This window comes from Lissotriton vulgaris, chromosome 6, assembly GCF_964263255.1.
Source record: "Lissotriton vulgaris chromosome 6, aLisVul1.2, whole genome shotgun sequence".
NCBI lineage: Eukaryota > Metazoa > Chordata > Amphibia > Caudata > Salamandridae > Lissotriton > Lissotriton vulgaris.
In genome coordinates, this window is record NC_141694.1 from 1586287346 (window position 1) to 1586302153 (window position 14808).

The following is a 14808-nucleotide window of genomic DNA, read 5'->3' on the forward strand; positions in this document are numbered from 1 at the left end:
CCTTAAAACTCTACACTGGCTACCTATCATTAAAAGAATTCTATTTAAAATATTGCTCATCACCTTCAGAGCATTTCACAAACGTGGACCACTGTATCTGCGGAAAAAATTCACCAGATATCATCCAACCCGAATTCTCCGCTCGACCAACGCCAATCTTCTGGCAGTTCAACCATTCAGGCTTAAGACTCATGGAGGCAAGTCCATTGCGGTATTAGGTGCAAAAGCATGGAACACCCTCCCACCCCACATACTGGACAGAGAAACTGAATTCAGGAAACAACTAAAAACCTGGATCTTTACCCTTCCGGACACTACTGCCAGATCCCTAGTGTAAGATTTCTATCTGATCAGCTACACAAGTGGGCGCCAAGATGCTCTTTGGAGCGATAGTTGCGCGGTATAAATAAATCCCAAAAAAAAAAAAAAAAATGTTGCATGAACATTGTCTCCATGGCATCTGTGGGTCTTCCCATGTGGCTCTTGGCTGTGCTCCCTTTCATGCTACAGGTAGTGGTCCTGCTTAACACTAGCAGTAGGCAGGTGTTAATTCCCTGCTGCTACCACGGCGTATTGCATGTTTTTGTTTCTCATCACAGATCTGGTAGTTCATTGTAAATGTAAAAATGTAAATTGATACTTGTATAGCGCACTACTCACCGCAAGGGTCTCAAGGCGCTCGTACGAATACCGCTGTGGAACCCATCCTGGCTTTCCCTGTGAGGCGTCCACTCCTGGGCACCCCCAAGATGGAGGCCAGGCATCCTTAGTGTTGTGGGGGCCGTTGTGGAGATTAAGCAAGCTATTGCCCAGAGTTGCAGAGTGGGACTCCATGATTGGAATAGGCACCGAGGCGAGAATTATCAGGTCCGTGGAATTTTGAGCCCAAGACCCGCTGAGGCGGGGAATTGAACCCTGGTCCCGGGCTAGACCTCTGCATCAGGTTCTGCCGCTCTAATCAATGTTTTTGCATGGGAACGCCTACTCTGCATCTCATTAGGGTTAGTTGGTGGTGTCCACCATGGAGATAAATTTTGGGGCAGGTATCGCGGGAATACAGGTGATGTCTGCAGTTTGCACAAGCTTGTGAATGGGGTGAAAATTCTATCTCCACATTTGTTGCGTTAGGGTGGGGATAATGTGGAGTTGAGTCCTTGTCAATATCCCCCACACTGCACTTGTTGTTGGTTGCAATGAACATGAACTGGCAACAGATTCTGCTATTTAAAGCAGGTGTTATTCTGGGTACTCTAGGCGGAGGAGCATTGCCCCACTGCTCAAAAGGAAAAATAAAATGAAAATAAAGCGTCTTTATTATCATTTTTGTTTTCCTAATGCAGTCAGTGGCTTCCGGGGTGGGGCGGGCCTGGCCAGAGCAGCGGGAGGAGTAGTTTGCACTCCTTAAGTGCGCAAAACTGCGTGGCCAGCCCTCTTGGGCCAGCCAGTCATGCACACTTTGGATCTTCCTAACCATGCTGTAATGCACAGCCTGGTGAGGAACATGCCCAGCCTCCCATTCCCAGTCTGAGCACCGAACCATGGGGCTCAGACCAATCACATTGGCTCAGGGGAGTATGGGTGCTTCCTGCTGCTTCCTGCTGCTGGACTGGAGACAGGATGAAGAGGACAGAGGAGAGGTGGTGGGCGGATGTTTTCTGGAAAGTAGGGTTTTTTCCACCCCCTCCACGCCCCTACCACTTGGGTTGGTTAGTAGCTGCTACTGATAAGGCTCACATATTATCTTGGCTAATTTTGACAAGTTAATTCCTGATCTTTTCTCCTTAGTTTCCACCTTCTTGGAGCTCTCTGGCTGCACGATCAGCAGGGACATGTGAGATACATATCGTGTCAAGAGTTCCATCTGCTCTTTTATGATGAAAACAATATTCAATTTGATTCACAATAAATGGTGCTAACTTGGAATGTGGATCAGTATTGGTCTGTGGAACATGGTGCCCAGCAACATAAAATCAGTCTAACCTGTACAGAGGTCGACTTTTTTCACTAGTCCTAACTGAGCCTCTCCTTGTGGGATAATGTGGACTCTTTGAAGACCTCTAAATTCAGTAACATTTTCAGCATGCTTTCCTTAAAATCAATAATAACTTGGTGCAGTAGATGTACATTTGTTTAGTATGTTCAAAACCTAGACTACAAGCAAGCAAATTGCATGTCACTATGAGGTCAGGCAGAACCCGCCTCCTAAATAAACTTTACTACCAACAGCTACTGTTCCTATCATGGCACCACTTGGCGATGTAAACCAGCTTTAGTGGCGCCGGACTGAAGAATTTAGAATGAATAGAAACATTAGAAGACACCCATCTACACAAACAAAATGGTGCCTGGTGAAACCCATAATGCTGGACTACATACTTTATTCTTCAACCGGCACACAATACTTCAGAAGATGGGCATATATAAGTGAATGCAATTAAAGCACCTAATTGGCACGATATTGGGCTTTAAGTCAGAAAGAGACCTCTAATGTAGGGGCAATGATCTATGATGGAGAATTGAAGGAAGCAGTGATCCTCAGCAACACAGGGTTATTGGATCAGAAATGACACTGTCTCCTTGAGCCATATTTGGTACAGTGGGGCAGATTTACAAGCCCCTTGTGCCTCTTTTACGCCGCTGTTGCGTCACTTTTGTGACGCAGAGGCAGTGCAAATCCAACGCCATGGTGCGGGGGACCCAGTCACTTTTATGGCCATGCTGCATCAAAACCCAGCACTTGCTTGAAGCAGGCGTAAGGATTGACACAGCATGTTAGAGATAGGACACCCCGAGCCTTGCTAGAGCATTTTCGCCGGGGATGCGTCACGCATCTGCCCATCCGCACCCCGGTGCACCGCATTGTAAATGTGGCGCATCAGTGGTGGCGCACGGGTGTGCAGATGCATCGTAACTCTACTGGCGCATCTCTGCTGATTAGCAGAGATGCGCCACAAGTCGTAAATCTGCCCCAGTGTATATTACACAATGGCGGCCACTCTGTAGTAACAGTTAGGATTCCAGAAGTAGGAATTATTTGGAATTTTGACCGTTAATAATTTTTAACCCATTTGATGAATCACCACAAAATTGTACAGACCTATCCATTTTTCTAGATTGGTGGATGATACAAAGTTTGTTAGTGATTGGTCAAGCGCGAACAAAGAAAAAATTGGGGCCCAAAAATAGACTTTTACCCAAATGCATTTTCATAATCTTTGTACTCACGCATAGTGGCCTAATTGGCAGTTGAATTTCAATCAAATTTAGCATGATTATCGATTATGCTGTGTAGATGATCATTTTTGGTAGGGCAGGTAAGTATTGGAGGTATTTTTAAAGTTCTTAGGCATTAAAACTTAGTTATATTAGTGGCCACTGTGGATTTGCAAACGGTTGAAGTATTTTATGAAAGTACAGTGGTACATAGTGATAACAAGGCATTAAGTGATTGGCTAAAGATTGACTTTACAAAAGTTAAAGCTAGCTATATTGCTTTTTTGGTACATTTTGGCTATGTTCTGGGTTAAGAACCTAGACAAGTATTTGGTTTTATATTTATAATGTAGCAATAGGTAGGGGATAGAATTTGAAGTTTTCAATGTATTATTTTTAAAAAAACAATACAGAGTATTGTGGTACATTCTAGGAACGAAAATGAAAACTATGTATATGTTAAAAAACTTAAAAATACACAGAACTACAATATATTTCACAAATATAGAGTACTGCAGTGTATTTTCAAAACAGATTTATATTACATATTTAATGATTGACAAAAAGGTCTACAGAGTACCGTGGTAATTTCTACAAATTACCATGCTACTTAAAAAAATGAGTTTGTTAGGATGTCGGACGGATCGCCACCTCCATCGGGCGGTGGCGATCCACCCAACATCCTTCCCCACCCGCCACCCATTTCCCCTGCCATATTACTATGGCAGGGGGAACAGCAGCGGACAGAAAGACTGTCCACCGCTTTTATGCCCGGTCAGGAGTTGACCAGGCGAAAAAGGGTTTCATATGGTGGCAGTGTCTGTTAGACACCGCCATCCATTTTTGGGTGTAGGCAGGGATATGATTTTCCATGGTGGCAACACTGTCACGGAAAGGCATGCGGGAATGTCTTGTGGGGTCTCATTGTGGGCCCCCAGTGACTCCGGGGGGTAGGGGGTGCACATGCCCCCCTACACTTCACTGTACAACGTGACAGGCACCATACGGTGCCTGTCACGTTGTGCATTGAAGTGCACAATGTGAATTCTAAGCATTGCGGCGGGCGGTGCTTTCAGCACCGCCCGTCGCAATGTTAAAAATGAGGGGTGCCCCCACCAGTGTGGCGGGCACATCCTAATGGCCCCAAGGGACCGCCGCCATTATGGTGGGCCGTCCAGTTTTACGTCGGGATGGCGGGCTGACAAAGTCCGCCTGCTATCCTAATGGGCCCCTTTGTTTGGGACCATAGAAGCTTAGTAGTCAGGGATTGAATTATCTTACCACCATATTACCCATGAGCCTGGACCGACTAGTTATAAGTTCAAGTTCAAGTTCAATAATTTGTATAGCGCACTACTCACCCAGAGGGTCTCAAGGTGCTTGAGTGAGGGTGGGTGCATCATTTATCGAATAGCCAGGTTTTTAGCTGCTTTCTGAAGGAGAGGTGGTTCTGTGTGAGGCGGAGGTGAGCGGGGAGAGAATTCCAGGTTTTGGCCGCTAAGTAGGAGAAAGATCTTCCTCCCATGGTGGATCTATTGATGCGCGGGATTGTAGCGAGGGCTTGATTGGATGAACGTAGTTGGCGGGTGGGTGTGTAGAAGGACAGTCGATTGTTGAGGCATTCGGGTCCTAGGTCGTAGAGGGCCTTGTGTGCGTGGGTGAGGAGACGGAACGTTATTCTTTTGTTGACGGGAAGCCAGTGGAGATCTTTAAGATGACCGGAAATGTGAGCTTGACGGGGGATGTCAAGTATGAGTCTGGCTGAGGCGTTTTGGATGCGTTGGAGTTTTTTCTGTAGTTTGGTTGTGGTTCCAGCGTAGAGGGTGTTTCCATAATCTAGTCGGCTAGTGACTAGTGCGTGGGTGACTGTCTTTCTTGTTTCGGTGGGGATCCAGCTGAATATTTTTTTGAGCATGCGTAGGATGTTGAAGCATGATGATGAGACGGCGTTGACCTGTCTGGTCATTGATAGGGAGGAGTCTAGGATGAAGCCCAGGTTAGGTGCGTGATCTGTGGGTATGGGTGCTGTGCCTAGAGCCGGTGGCCACCATGAGTCGTCCCATGCAGAGGGGGATGATCCTAAGATGAGGACTTCCGTTTTGTCCGAGTTTAGTTTTAAACGACTGTTCTTCATCCATTCGGCTACTTCTTTCATTCCTTCGTGTAGATTGGTTTTGGCGGTGTTAGGATCTTTGGTGAGGGAGAGGATCAGCTGGGTGTCGTCAGCGTAGGAGATGATGTTGAGGTTGACTCATGTACACGTTGAAGAGGGTGGGACTGAGTGATGATCCTTGTGGTACGCCGCAGATGACTTCGGTTGCCTCTGATTTGAATGGGGGGCGGCGGACTCTCTGAGTTCTTCCGGCGAGGAACGAGATGATCCAGTCCAACGCTTCCCCTTGTATTCTGATGTTGTTGAGGCATTGTATGAGGGTGTTATGACAGACTGTGTCGAAGGCGGTGGAGAGGTCAAGTAGGATGAGGGCAACTGTTTCTCCGTTTTCCAGTAGCATGCGGATGTTGTCTGTAGCGGCGATTAGGGCGGTTTTGGTGCTGTGTTTGGCTCTGAAGCCGGACAGTGAGGGGTCAAGTGAATTGTTGGTTTCAAGGAAGGCGGCAAGCTGACTATTGACGGCTTTCTCGATGACTTTGGCCGGGAAGGGGAGGAGTAAGATGGGGCGGTAGTTCTTAAGTTCAGAGGGGTCCGCTGTTGGTTTCTTCAGAAGGGCGCTGAGTTCGGCATGTTTCCAGCTTTCTGGGAAGGTGGCGGAGTTGAAGGAGCAGTTGATGACCTCGCATAGATGGGGTGCGATGATGGAGTCTGCTTTGTTGAAAATGTGGTGGGGACATGGGTCGGTTGGAGATCCTGAGTGGATGGAGTTCATCAGGCGGATGGTGTCTTTAGTCGTGATTGGGTTCCAGGCGCAAAGGTTGTGATAGTGATGTTTTGGTTCGGAGGTGGGTGGAGTGGATTGTTCTTCGGACAGGTTTCCAAAGCTGTTATGAATGTCGGCGATTTTGTTGTGGAAGAAAGAGGATAGGGAGTTGCAGAGGTCTTGGGAGGGAGTAATGTTGTTGGCACCGGCGGTGGGGTTGGTAAATTCTTTGACGATCTTGAATAATTCCTTGCTGTTGTGGGTGTTGTTGTCGAGTCGGTCCTTGAATGCTGATTTCTTGGTGGATCGGATCAGTTGGTGGTGTTTGCGGGTGGTGTCCTTGAAGGTGGTCAAGTTGTAGTGGATGGGTTTTTTCTCCAGGTTTTCTCGAGGGTACGGCATAACTTCTTGGATTTCTTAAGGTCATCGTTGAACCAAGGGGCCTTTTTGCTTCCTTGTTTGGTCTGGTGGTTTTTTAAGGGTGCTAATTTGTCAGCGCTGTGGGTGATCCATAGTGTGAGATTGGAGGTGGCTTGGTTTGGGTCCGATGATATGGCGGGGCGTTTTGATTAAGCGATGTGAGGAGTTGGTCGGTGGTGGTTTTGTTCCAGTTTCTTCGACAAATAGGTTGTGGTGGGATGTGGGTCGTGGTATTTTTGCAGCTGAAGTGAACGCAGCTGTGGTCCGTCCAATGGAGAGCCACGGTTTGATTGAAGGAGATGTGTTGGCTGGAGGTGAAGATAGGGTCGAGCGTGTGTCCGGCGAGGTGGGTGGGGGTGTCAACAAGTTGTTTGAGTCTGAGATTGGCCAGGTTGTCCAGAATGGTGGTGGTGTTGCTGTCGTTGTTCTTTTCCAGGTGGAAGTTGAGGTCTCCCAGTAAGATGTAGTTCTCGAAGGTGAGGGCATGGGGGCTGATGAAGTCAGTGATGTCTTCAATAAATTGTGTGCGGGTTCCTGGAGGTCTGTAGATGAGGGTGCCTCTAAGTGTGGTCCTGGGGTCGGTGTGGATCTGGAAGTGAAGGTGTTCGGCGGTCGCGAGTTTATCGTCGGAGCTGGTCGTGATTCGGATGGTGTTCTTATGGGTGATGGCGATGCCTCCTCCTGTTTGGTTGGTGCGGTCTTTTCGGATGATCTTGTAAGATCCGGGATGGCTATGGCGATGTCGGGCGCTGATGATGCGTTCATCCAGGTTTCTGTAAGGAAGGCGACGTGCGGTGATGTGGTGTCGAGTAGGTCCCAGAGTTCAGTGGCGTGTTTGTGGACCGAGCGGGTGTTCAGCAGGATGCACTTCAGGCGGTTAGGGTCAGATCTGTGTTTGGAGGAGGACGATTTGGTGTGGGTCCTGATGCAGGCGAACTTGCAGGAGTGGCAGGCGAATGGTTCATGGGTGTGTCCTGGGGTAGTTATGCAGCAATGTAGGGTGCGTCCGGGGTTGAGGGCGAGGAGTGTAGCGGCGTCATATGTTAAGCGAGTGGGGAGGGTATTGCGGGGGCCAGGGGGTCTGGCGCTGGGCGTGGTCCAGGCGCGGACGGGTGTAGACGGGCTTACCTTTGGCGCACCTTCGGCGCGACCTCTGCGCGTGAACGCTGCGCGAAAATGCATCTGTCATATGTGGGTAGTGGGAGGGGAGGGGCGAGGGAGGGTCAGCTGGGAGGCGGGAGCGGGGCGGAGACCCGGGCAGGGAGGCACACAACAACAACAACAAAAACAAAATGGCGGCCGCCTAAAATGAGATAGTAAGTAGTGGCACCGGTACAGGCAGGCACACCTTTAAAATTATAAGAAGGCAAATGAAACTGTATTAGCAGCGCACTTAGTCAATCTAGCGCTACGATGTCCCAGTGAATTAAATGATAAGCAATTAAGGCGCTCTAGCGCTCTTATGTCAGCAATCAATTCCAATGAGTAGATTAATTTAGCAACAATAGAAGCAGCGATGCGCTACGATACCAGGCGTTACGATACCAAATGATAAGCAGTTAAGGCGCTCTAGCACTCCTAAGTCAGCAATAAATTCCAATGAGTAGATTAATTTAGCAACAATAGAAGCAGCGATGTGCTACGATACCAGGCGCTACGATACCAGGCAATCAATTCCAATGAGTAGATTATTTAGCAACAATAGAAGCAGCGATGCGCTACGATACCAGGCAGCAAGGCAGGCAGGGCGGGGAGCAGCGTGGGGATCGCCGCGTCTGCAGGAAACAGGACGGTCACAGCGATAACGCGAGAGAGAGGGCCTGATAGTATCAGTGGGAGGGAGGGCAGCTGGGAGGCGGGAGCGGGGCGGAGACCCAGGCAGGGAGGCACACAACAACAACAACAAAAACAAAATGGACGGCCGCCTAAAACGAGATAGTAAGCAGTGGCACCGGTACAATCAGGCACACCTTTAAATTTATAAGCAGGCAAATGAAACTGTATTAGCAGCGCACTTAGTCAATCTAGCGCTACAATGTCCCAGTGAAATAAATGATAAGCAATTAAGGCGCTCTAGCGCACCTATGTCAGCAATCAATTCCAATGAGTAGATTAATTTAGCAACAATAGAAGCAGCGATGCGCTACGATACCAGGGAATCAATTCCAATCAGTAGATTAATTTAGAAAAAATAGAAGCAGCAATGCGCTACGATACCAGGAAGCAAGGCAGGCAGGGCGGGGAGCAGCGCGGGGAGCGACCGCGTCTGCAGGAAACAGGAAGGTTATAGCATGTCACTTGCCCTCCTACTCACTCACAGAGGAACAAGTGATTAGACACCCAAGAACACAACACTCCTGACCCTCCCAGGAATCTCGGTGACAGGACACACTATTTCGCTCTCACACTAGCACTACTCCGCAAAAATATCTGAAAGTGACACGAGAAAAGTTTAAAATATGTATTTTAACTATCATGCTCTAGTATGCAGTATACGTGCCACAATAAGTAAGAAAATGCCTAACACAAATATGGTCAGCATAGTAAGCCATAAATCATATAAGGAGCTGTCATTATATAAGACAGGGCAAACTGACCACCTCCCCTTCTACAGAAGTAAAGTGATTATATATCCAGAGATGCTGGGTGTTTGCAGCAGACCCTGTACCTTAGCTTGCACATATAAAGGTTCTACATCTCAGCTGTAGTCACGATCTCATCTGTCTGTTTGCCTGTCTGTGCATACCTATATGACACAGAGTACATGTTCCCAAATAACAGCTGCATGTGAGTGTTTTGTCTATGTTTATGTTTATGTTTATGTTTTATAAAGCGCATGGCTACCCGAAGGCTTCCCCGCACTGGTGAGTACTGTGTTGAGAGTAGGGCATCTGATACATATACACTGGAAGCAGCCATGTCTTAAGTTTATTCCTGAAGGAAAGTTCATTTTCCACTGGTCTGAGACTGGGTGAAAGATCCTTCCACAACTTCAGTACTGTGTGTTAACAATTTTCCTCTATATGCTAGAACCTGACCAAAACAAAATAAGAAGGGGCATTGTTGTTTGACCTTGTCTGCAGTAATCAGACTAAATCCTAGGAAAATGAAGACCACAAAAATAACAGTAAGTTCTGTGTGTAAGTACAGAGTGGCACAAAGCAAAACACGTGTGTATAGAAATATTTCACCAACATAGTGTACCACAGTGTATTTTAATTACATATATATTATATATTCTTCATAAATTTTTTTCTGTAACTACTGTGTTACTTTTTAGGTATCAGCCTGGTCTTCTGTAAACGTTTAAAAAAAATATAGAAAAATATAAATACATTTTACTACCTATTCCCACTTTAGTAGAGTGGTAATAGGGAAGGAACTACAATAAAGCATACTACTTACATTTTTAAGGACCTAATCCACAATGCAGACAAAATGTTCTGAAAACTACATGCCTTCAGATGGTTGCTCCTCATTCAGTCTGCGACAGTCTTCATTCCCTTGTGGAGGTTGGTTTTGGCGGTGTGTGGGTCCTTGGTGTTTGAGATTGGGAGGTTGGAATCCTACATAGTACCTTAAGTCAAAAAGTTCTGCAAGTAGCACAGATTTCCTATCAGGGGACTCACTAAGAAGGTAGAGCTCCAAAGGGCACTACGGGCCTGGTGGAAGAGAAAGGAGGCTGGTGGGCACCAGGAGGATGAGAATGATATGCTGGAGGACCAGAGCTAGCAGGGGTGTTGTAATTTGGCAGAGATAGGGATCTAGCTGAAGCCATCTTGGATTTGGTAGCCATTTTGTATGCCATGTGCTACCACGTGCTCACCATGTGCTCTGTCCTACCTTTCTGTCGTCTGCTCTTGTTCTCTTCCTAGTGACAAGTTATATTTAGCCTCTTCTATTTTGCACATGCTCAGTTGAGGTTGCAGCTGTCTATGCAGCTGTCATTAGTCTGTAACTGTCAGGAGGTGTTTACTAGAACTAGCAACTGCTAGCTCCTCCCACTTGTTTATTGTGCATTTTCTGTATGACCTTATATGTACCTAAACCTTCTTTCTGTACTTATACCTCCTTCTTTTGAGCCCCTGTGTGGGTATAAAAGGTCCATGTTCCTACTGTTCGAAGTGCTACTTCATACATTACCGAAGGGTGTTGTGTGAATGTAGTTCCACCTCTTGAGGTTAATAAAGTACTTTGGTTTTTTTTGTATTGCAGTTTCCATGCCAACTTCTTCCTGTTGGTCTAAGGACTTTGTGAGAGAAGGGCGAAGCCCTAGCACTGGTAGGCCTAGCTGAGGCTCACCACAACAGAGGGATGCTGTGGATCAGGATCCCCTGGGAAGAAGGGCTTGTAAATATGCCCCTTGATTCCCGGACATGGCTTGAATATGTGGATTCTTTTTGAGTGCTGGATGTTTGGGTGAAGGGCAGTAAAGTGACAGATTAACAGGAGCTGTACAGTTTGATTGTGTGGGAGCACTTGTCTGATCTGTGTTTTCTAGAGCTGTGCCAGCACCCCATGGACAGCAAGCTTACTGATCCCGGGATCCTTGCTCAGGAGGCAGACCAGTGAGTGAGTACCAGGCTCCACAGGAAGGCAAAATAGGAGATTCCACCAAATGTGGGCAGGGTCTCCATCAGAAGTGTGGCAGTACAAGGGTAAACAGAAGGAGTTTCCTAAAGGGCCCCAATCTAGTTCCCAGGGTAAAGACTCCTGTCCCCAGGTGATACGAAATCATGGAAATCTTCATAGCATGGAGAGAGGGGTCCCAGAAAATGTTATGCTTATAATCAGGAGGGCTGCATGCAAGGTGACTCCAAGTGTCCCAGGCGGCTACAGCCCCCACTGGTGGGCAGTCATGGGTGATGGCCAGTGTAGCGCTTGCGGACGAGTTGGTGCCAAGAGGGTGTGGGGACCCAGTTGTGATGACGCTTGTCTCTGAGATGGTGTGGAGAAACCTAATGCCTGATACCACTAAAAAGTACAGACAGTGGGTGACTATAAATGAACAGAGAGTAGAGGCTATGAGAGACAAAGGAGAGAGCGTGACTACTGTCAGGCGTCACTTGGTGTCTGAAGAGCAAGTAGTCCCTAATGTACTTCACAAGGTTGTGGCAGTAGACAACAGTGAGCACTTCTGTAAAGTGGCTCAGATTCCTTTTGAGTGGTGAGGGTCTCAGGTTTCTTGAGATTAACTGTGAGCTCATCCAAGTCTGTGGATTGTCTGCTGGAGAGCGACTTAGATCATACCGCCTACAAGGAGGTGAAGCCCAGGTTGCATTTGGAGATGTCGCCGTTGCCTGAGTGCTATTTAGGAGGAACAAGGGCACCCAAGGCGCAATAAGTTAAGGACCATGGGTAGGTACTATATTGTAAAAAACAAGGGTCCTTAGAGCAAACAACAGATGAAAAGAAACAATAAATATATACCAAATGGAAATATATTGTTAGGGGAAATGTCCAGCCGGACAGTTTTATTTCCCTGATATAAAGGTAATTATAAACCAATAGAACACTGAGTGTGATAGAAGCGGGACACCGGCCGGTGTCTGGCTAACACACTAAGAAGACATACAACATACAAATACACAGGCAATAACAGGACATCTGAGTAGAATAAAACATAAACCAGACAATCTAAAATATACACATATGCAAGAGAAAAGTAACAATTTATGCATTTAGTGTAATTTTGTCGACGACGTTTCGAACCATACTTAATAAAGGTTCATCCTCAGGACAGAGGATCATTGCCTTGAAGTTACACATTCGCAAAAATATCGCAATTGTGTAGCACTCAGTTGAGAAAGGTCTGTTTTATTAATAATTTAAATTTGCTTGGAAGCAAAAACCATAATGAATCTTTAAGAGTGCCCTCAGTAGTAAGGTCCGAAAGACGATGCTATCGGTATCCTGGTCTGGTAATACAGTCTGCAAGACCTCAATGGGGATTCTTGCTGGCACCGGGAATCTGCGCCTATGACACAGGAGAGAGCGTGACTACTGTCAGGAGTCACTTGGTGTCTGAAGAGCAAGTAGTCCCTGATGTACTTCACCAGGTTGTGGCAGTAGACAACAGTGAGCACTTCTGTAAAGTGGCTCGGATTCCTTTTGAGTGGTGGGGGTCTCATGTTTCTTGAGATTAACTGTGAGCTCATCCAAGTCTGTGGATTGTCTGCTGGAGAGCGACCTAGATCATACCGCCTACAAGGAGGTGAAGCCCAGGTTGCATTTGGAGATTTTGCCGTTGCCTGAGTGGGCATTCTTGACCACTCGGTCCATGGCAGCCGAGGGAAATCAAGAGAACCTGGAGTCGTAAACCATGGCCAGGTGTCTGCCAAGAAGAAGAGTGGCAGGGGGTGTGAGAAACCCACTTCTAAAATGTCCCAGAGTCAGGGAGGAGGCCAAATCTGTGGGAGATGCCCCGGTACCTACAAGGGAAGAGATAACTGAACTGGGAGACCTGCCTGAGTTGACCCAGACCTGCGGATTCATTCCTGACCCGGCACACTGATCCTGTAAGGACCCGTGCCCGTCCATTGGCGGATCACAGAGGGCCACCCAGTGTGTCCTTGCCTTGCCCCCATGCAGGCTCCAGACATATTCCCAGATGATCCTCTCTCTGAGCTTACGAACTAAACTCCAGCACGCCCCCACTCAGACAACCGAGTCCTGATGACTATCAGAACTAATGTGGATCAAAACGACGTCGACTTAACAGCTTATTAAAAGGCAAACTTCTCAAATGTGGCTCAAAATCAATTGAAAGAAATTTGTAATCTGTGATATCAACTTGTCACACTACTTGAGCCACTCACTGTACATAACTTGCACCTTGTTCTCAGTGCGCCGTTCATGCTGTTCACTCCTTCACTTGCGTCACCACTTTCACCACAGACACGTTTTTGAGCACCAAGTACATTATGGTTGTCACAAATTTGTTTTATGCAGTGCTGCTTGAAACTGTATATACCCGACCATGAAATGATTTACAATATAAGATGATTAACTATCTTTATTCAAGTCAAAGAGTGTTCTCCTTCTTTCTTTGTCAGCAATGCTGTGTGCATGCATAATTAATTGACTATACACTATTACCTGTTGGGACATTGTTCTTTTTTTGCATCTTCCTTACCCAGTCCCGATTTGGTATATGGGTCACACTCCTGTAAACTTTATTATACTGAGTTCACCCATTGGCAGCAAGAAGGGGGTCCTGCAGGGAAGAGGTCTGCAAGGGCAGAAAATAGCCTTGTTATTGTGGGTCTTAAGCAGAATGGTGCGTACTAGGCAGCTGGCAACGAGTCCAAACCACATTTGATTTGTTGGTAGAATGGTCTCTTGTATAGCGAGCCCAAGGTTGCTGAACCTGGGCAACCCATGTGCTGGTGGTACTGCAGCACTTCTGAACCTTTCCAATGGGTTGGCTCATGATGTGCCTTTGGCAGGACATTTGGGGCAAGGCAAGACCTTTGGCAGGTTTGTCTCCCACTTTTCCTGGCCGCAAAGGCAATCAGATGCTTTTTGTAGTGGCAAGCGTGAAGGGAAGTGTAAGGATCTCCTCTTACCATTTCCTGTTGTGTGCACCCCTTTCAGGTGGGTGGGCATTGACATTGTGGGTCCTCTGGTTCCCAACACAGCATGGGCAACAGGTTCATCCAGGTCTTGGACCATGCCACCCAGTACACTGAGGCTATCCCTCTAAGAACAGTGACAGCGCCGCTGCCTGGCCTGGCACTGATAGCGATCTTTTCCCATATGGGTTACCCCAAGGAGGTAGTATCTAACCAGGGTAGCAACTTAATGTATGTATGTGTATGTATGTATGTATGTATACTTATTAAGCGCAACTGCCACCCAAAGGGTATCCTGGTGCTCTGACCATAACAATCCATCAGATGTGATACACTACATTGCTCTTGGAAAGAGGTGAGTTTTAAGATCCTTCTTGAAGGAGGTCAGATCTTGCCTACTCCTCAGCGACAAAGGTAAGGTGTTCCACAATTTGGCGGCCGCAAAGCTAAAGGCACGGCCGCCCATCCTCACTCTGTTAATCTTGGGGACCATCACCAGGAACGCCGAGGAAGACCTCAGGGGTCTAGCGGCTTGGTACCAGGAGAAAAGATTTTGAAGCAGCGTTGGTCCCAGTCCATGCAAAGCCCTGAAAACAAGGCATGAAGCCTTAAAAATAATCTGCTGCTGGACAGGTAGCCAGTGGAGATCAGAGAGTGCTGCCGATGCAGAACGTGGGCGAGATAAAGCCAATTTGGCTGCCATATTTAGAATCCTCTGTAACTTT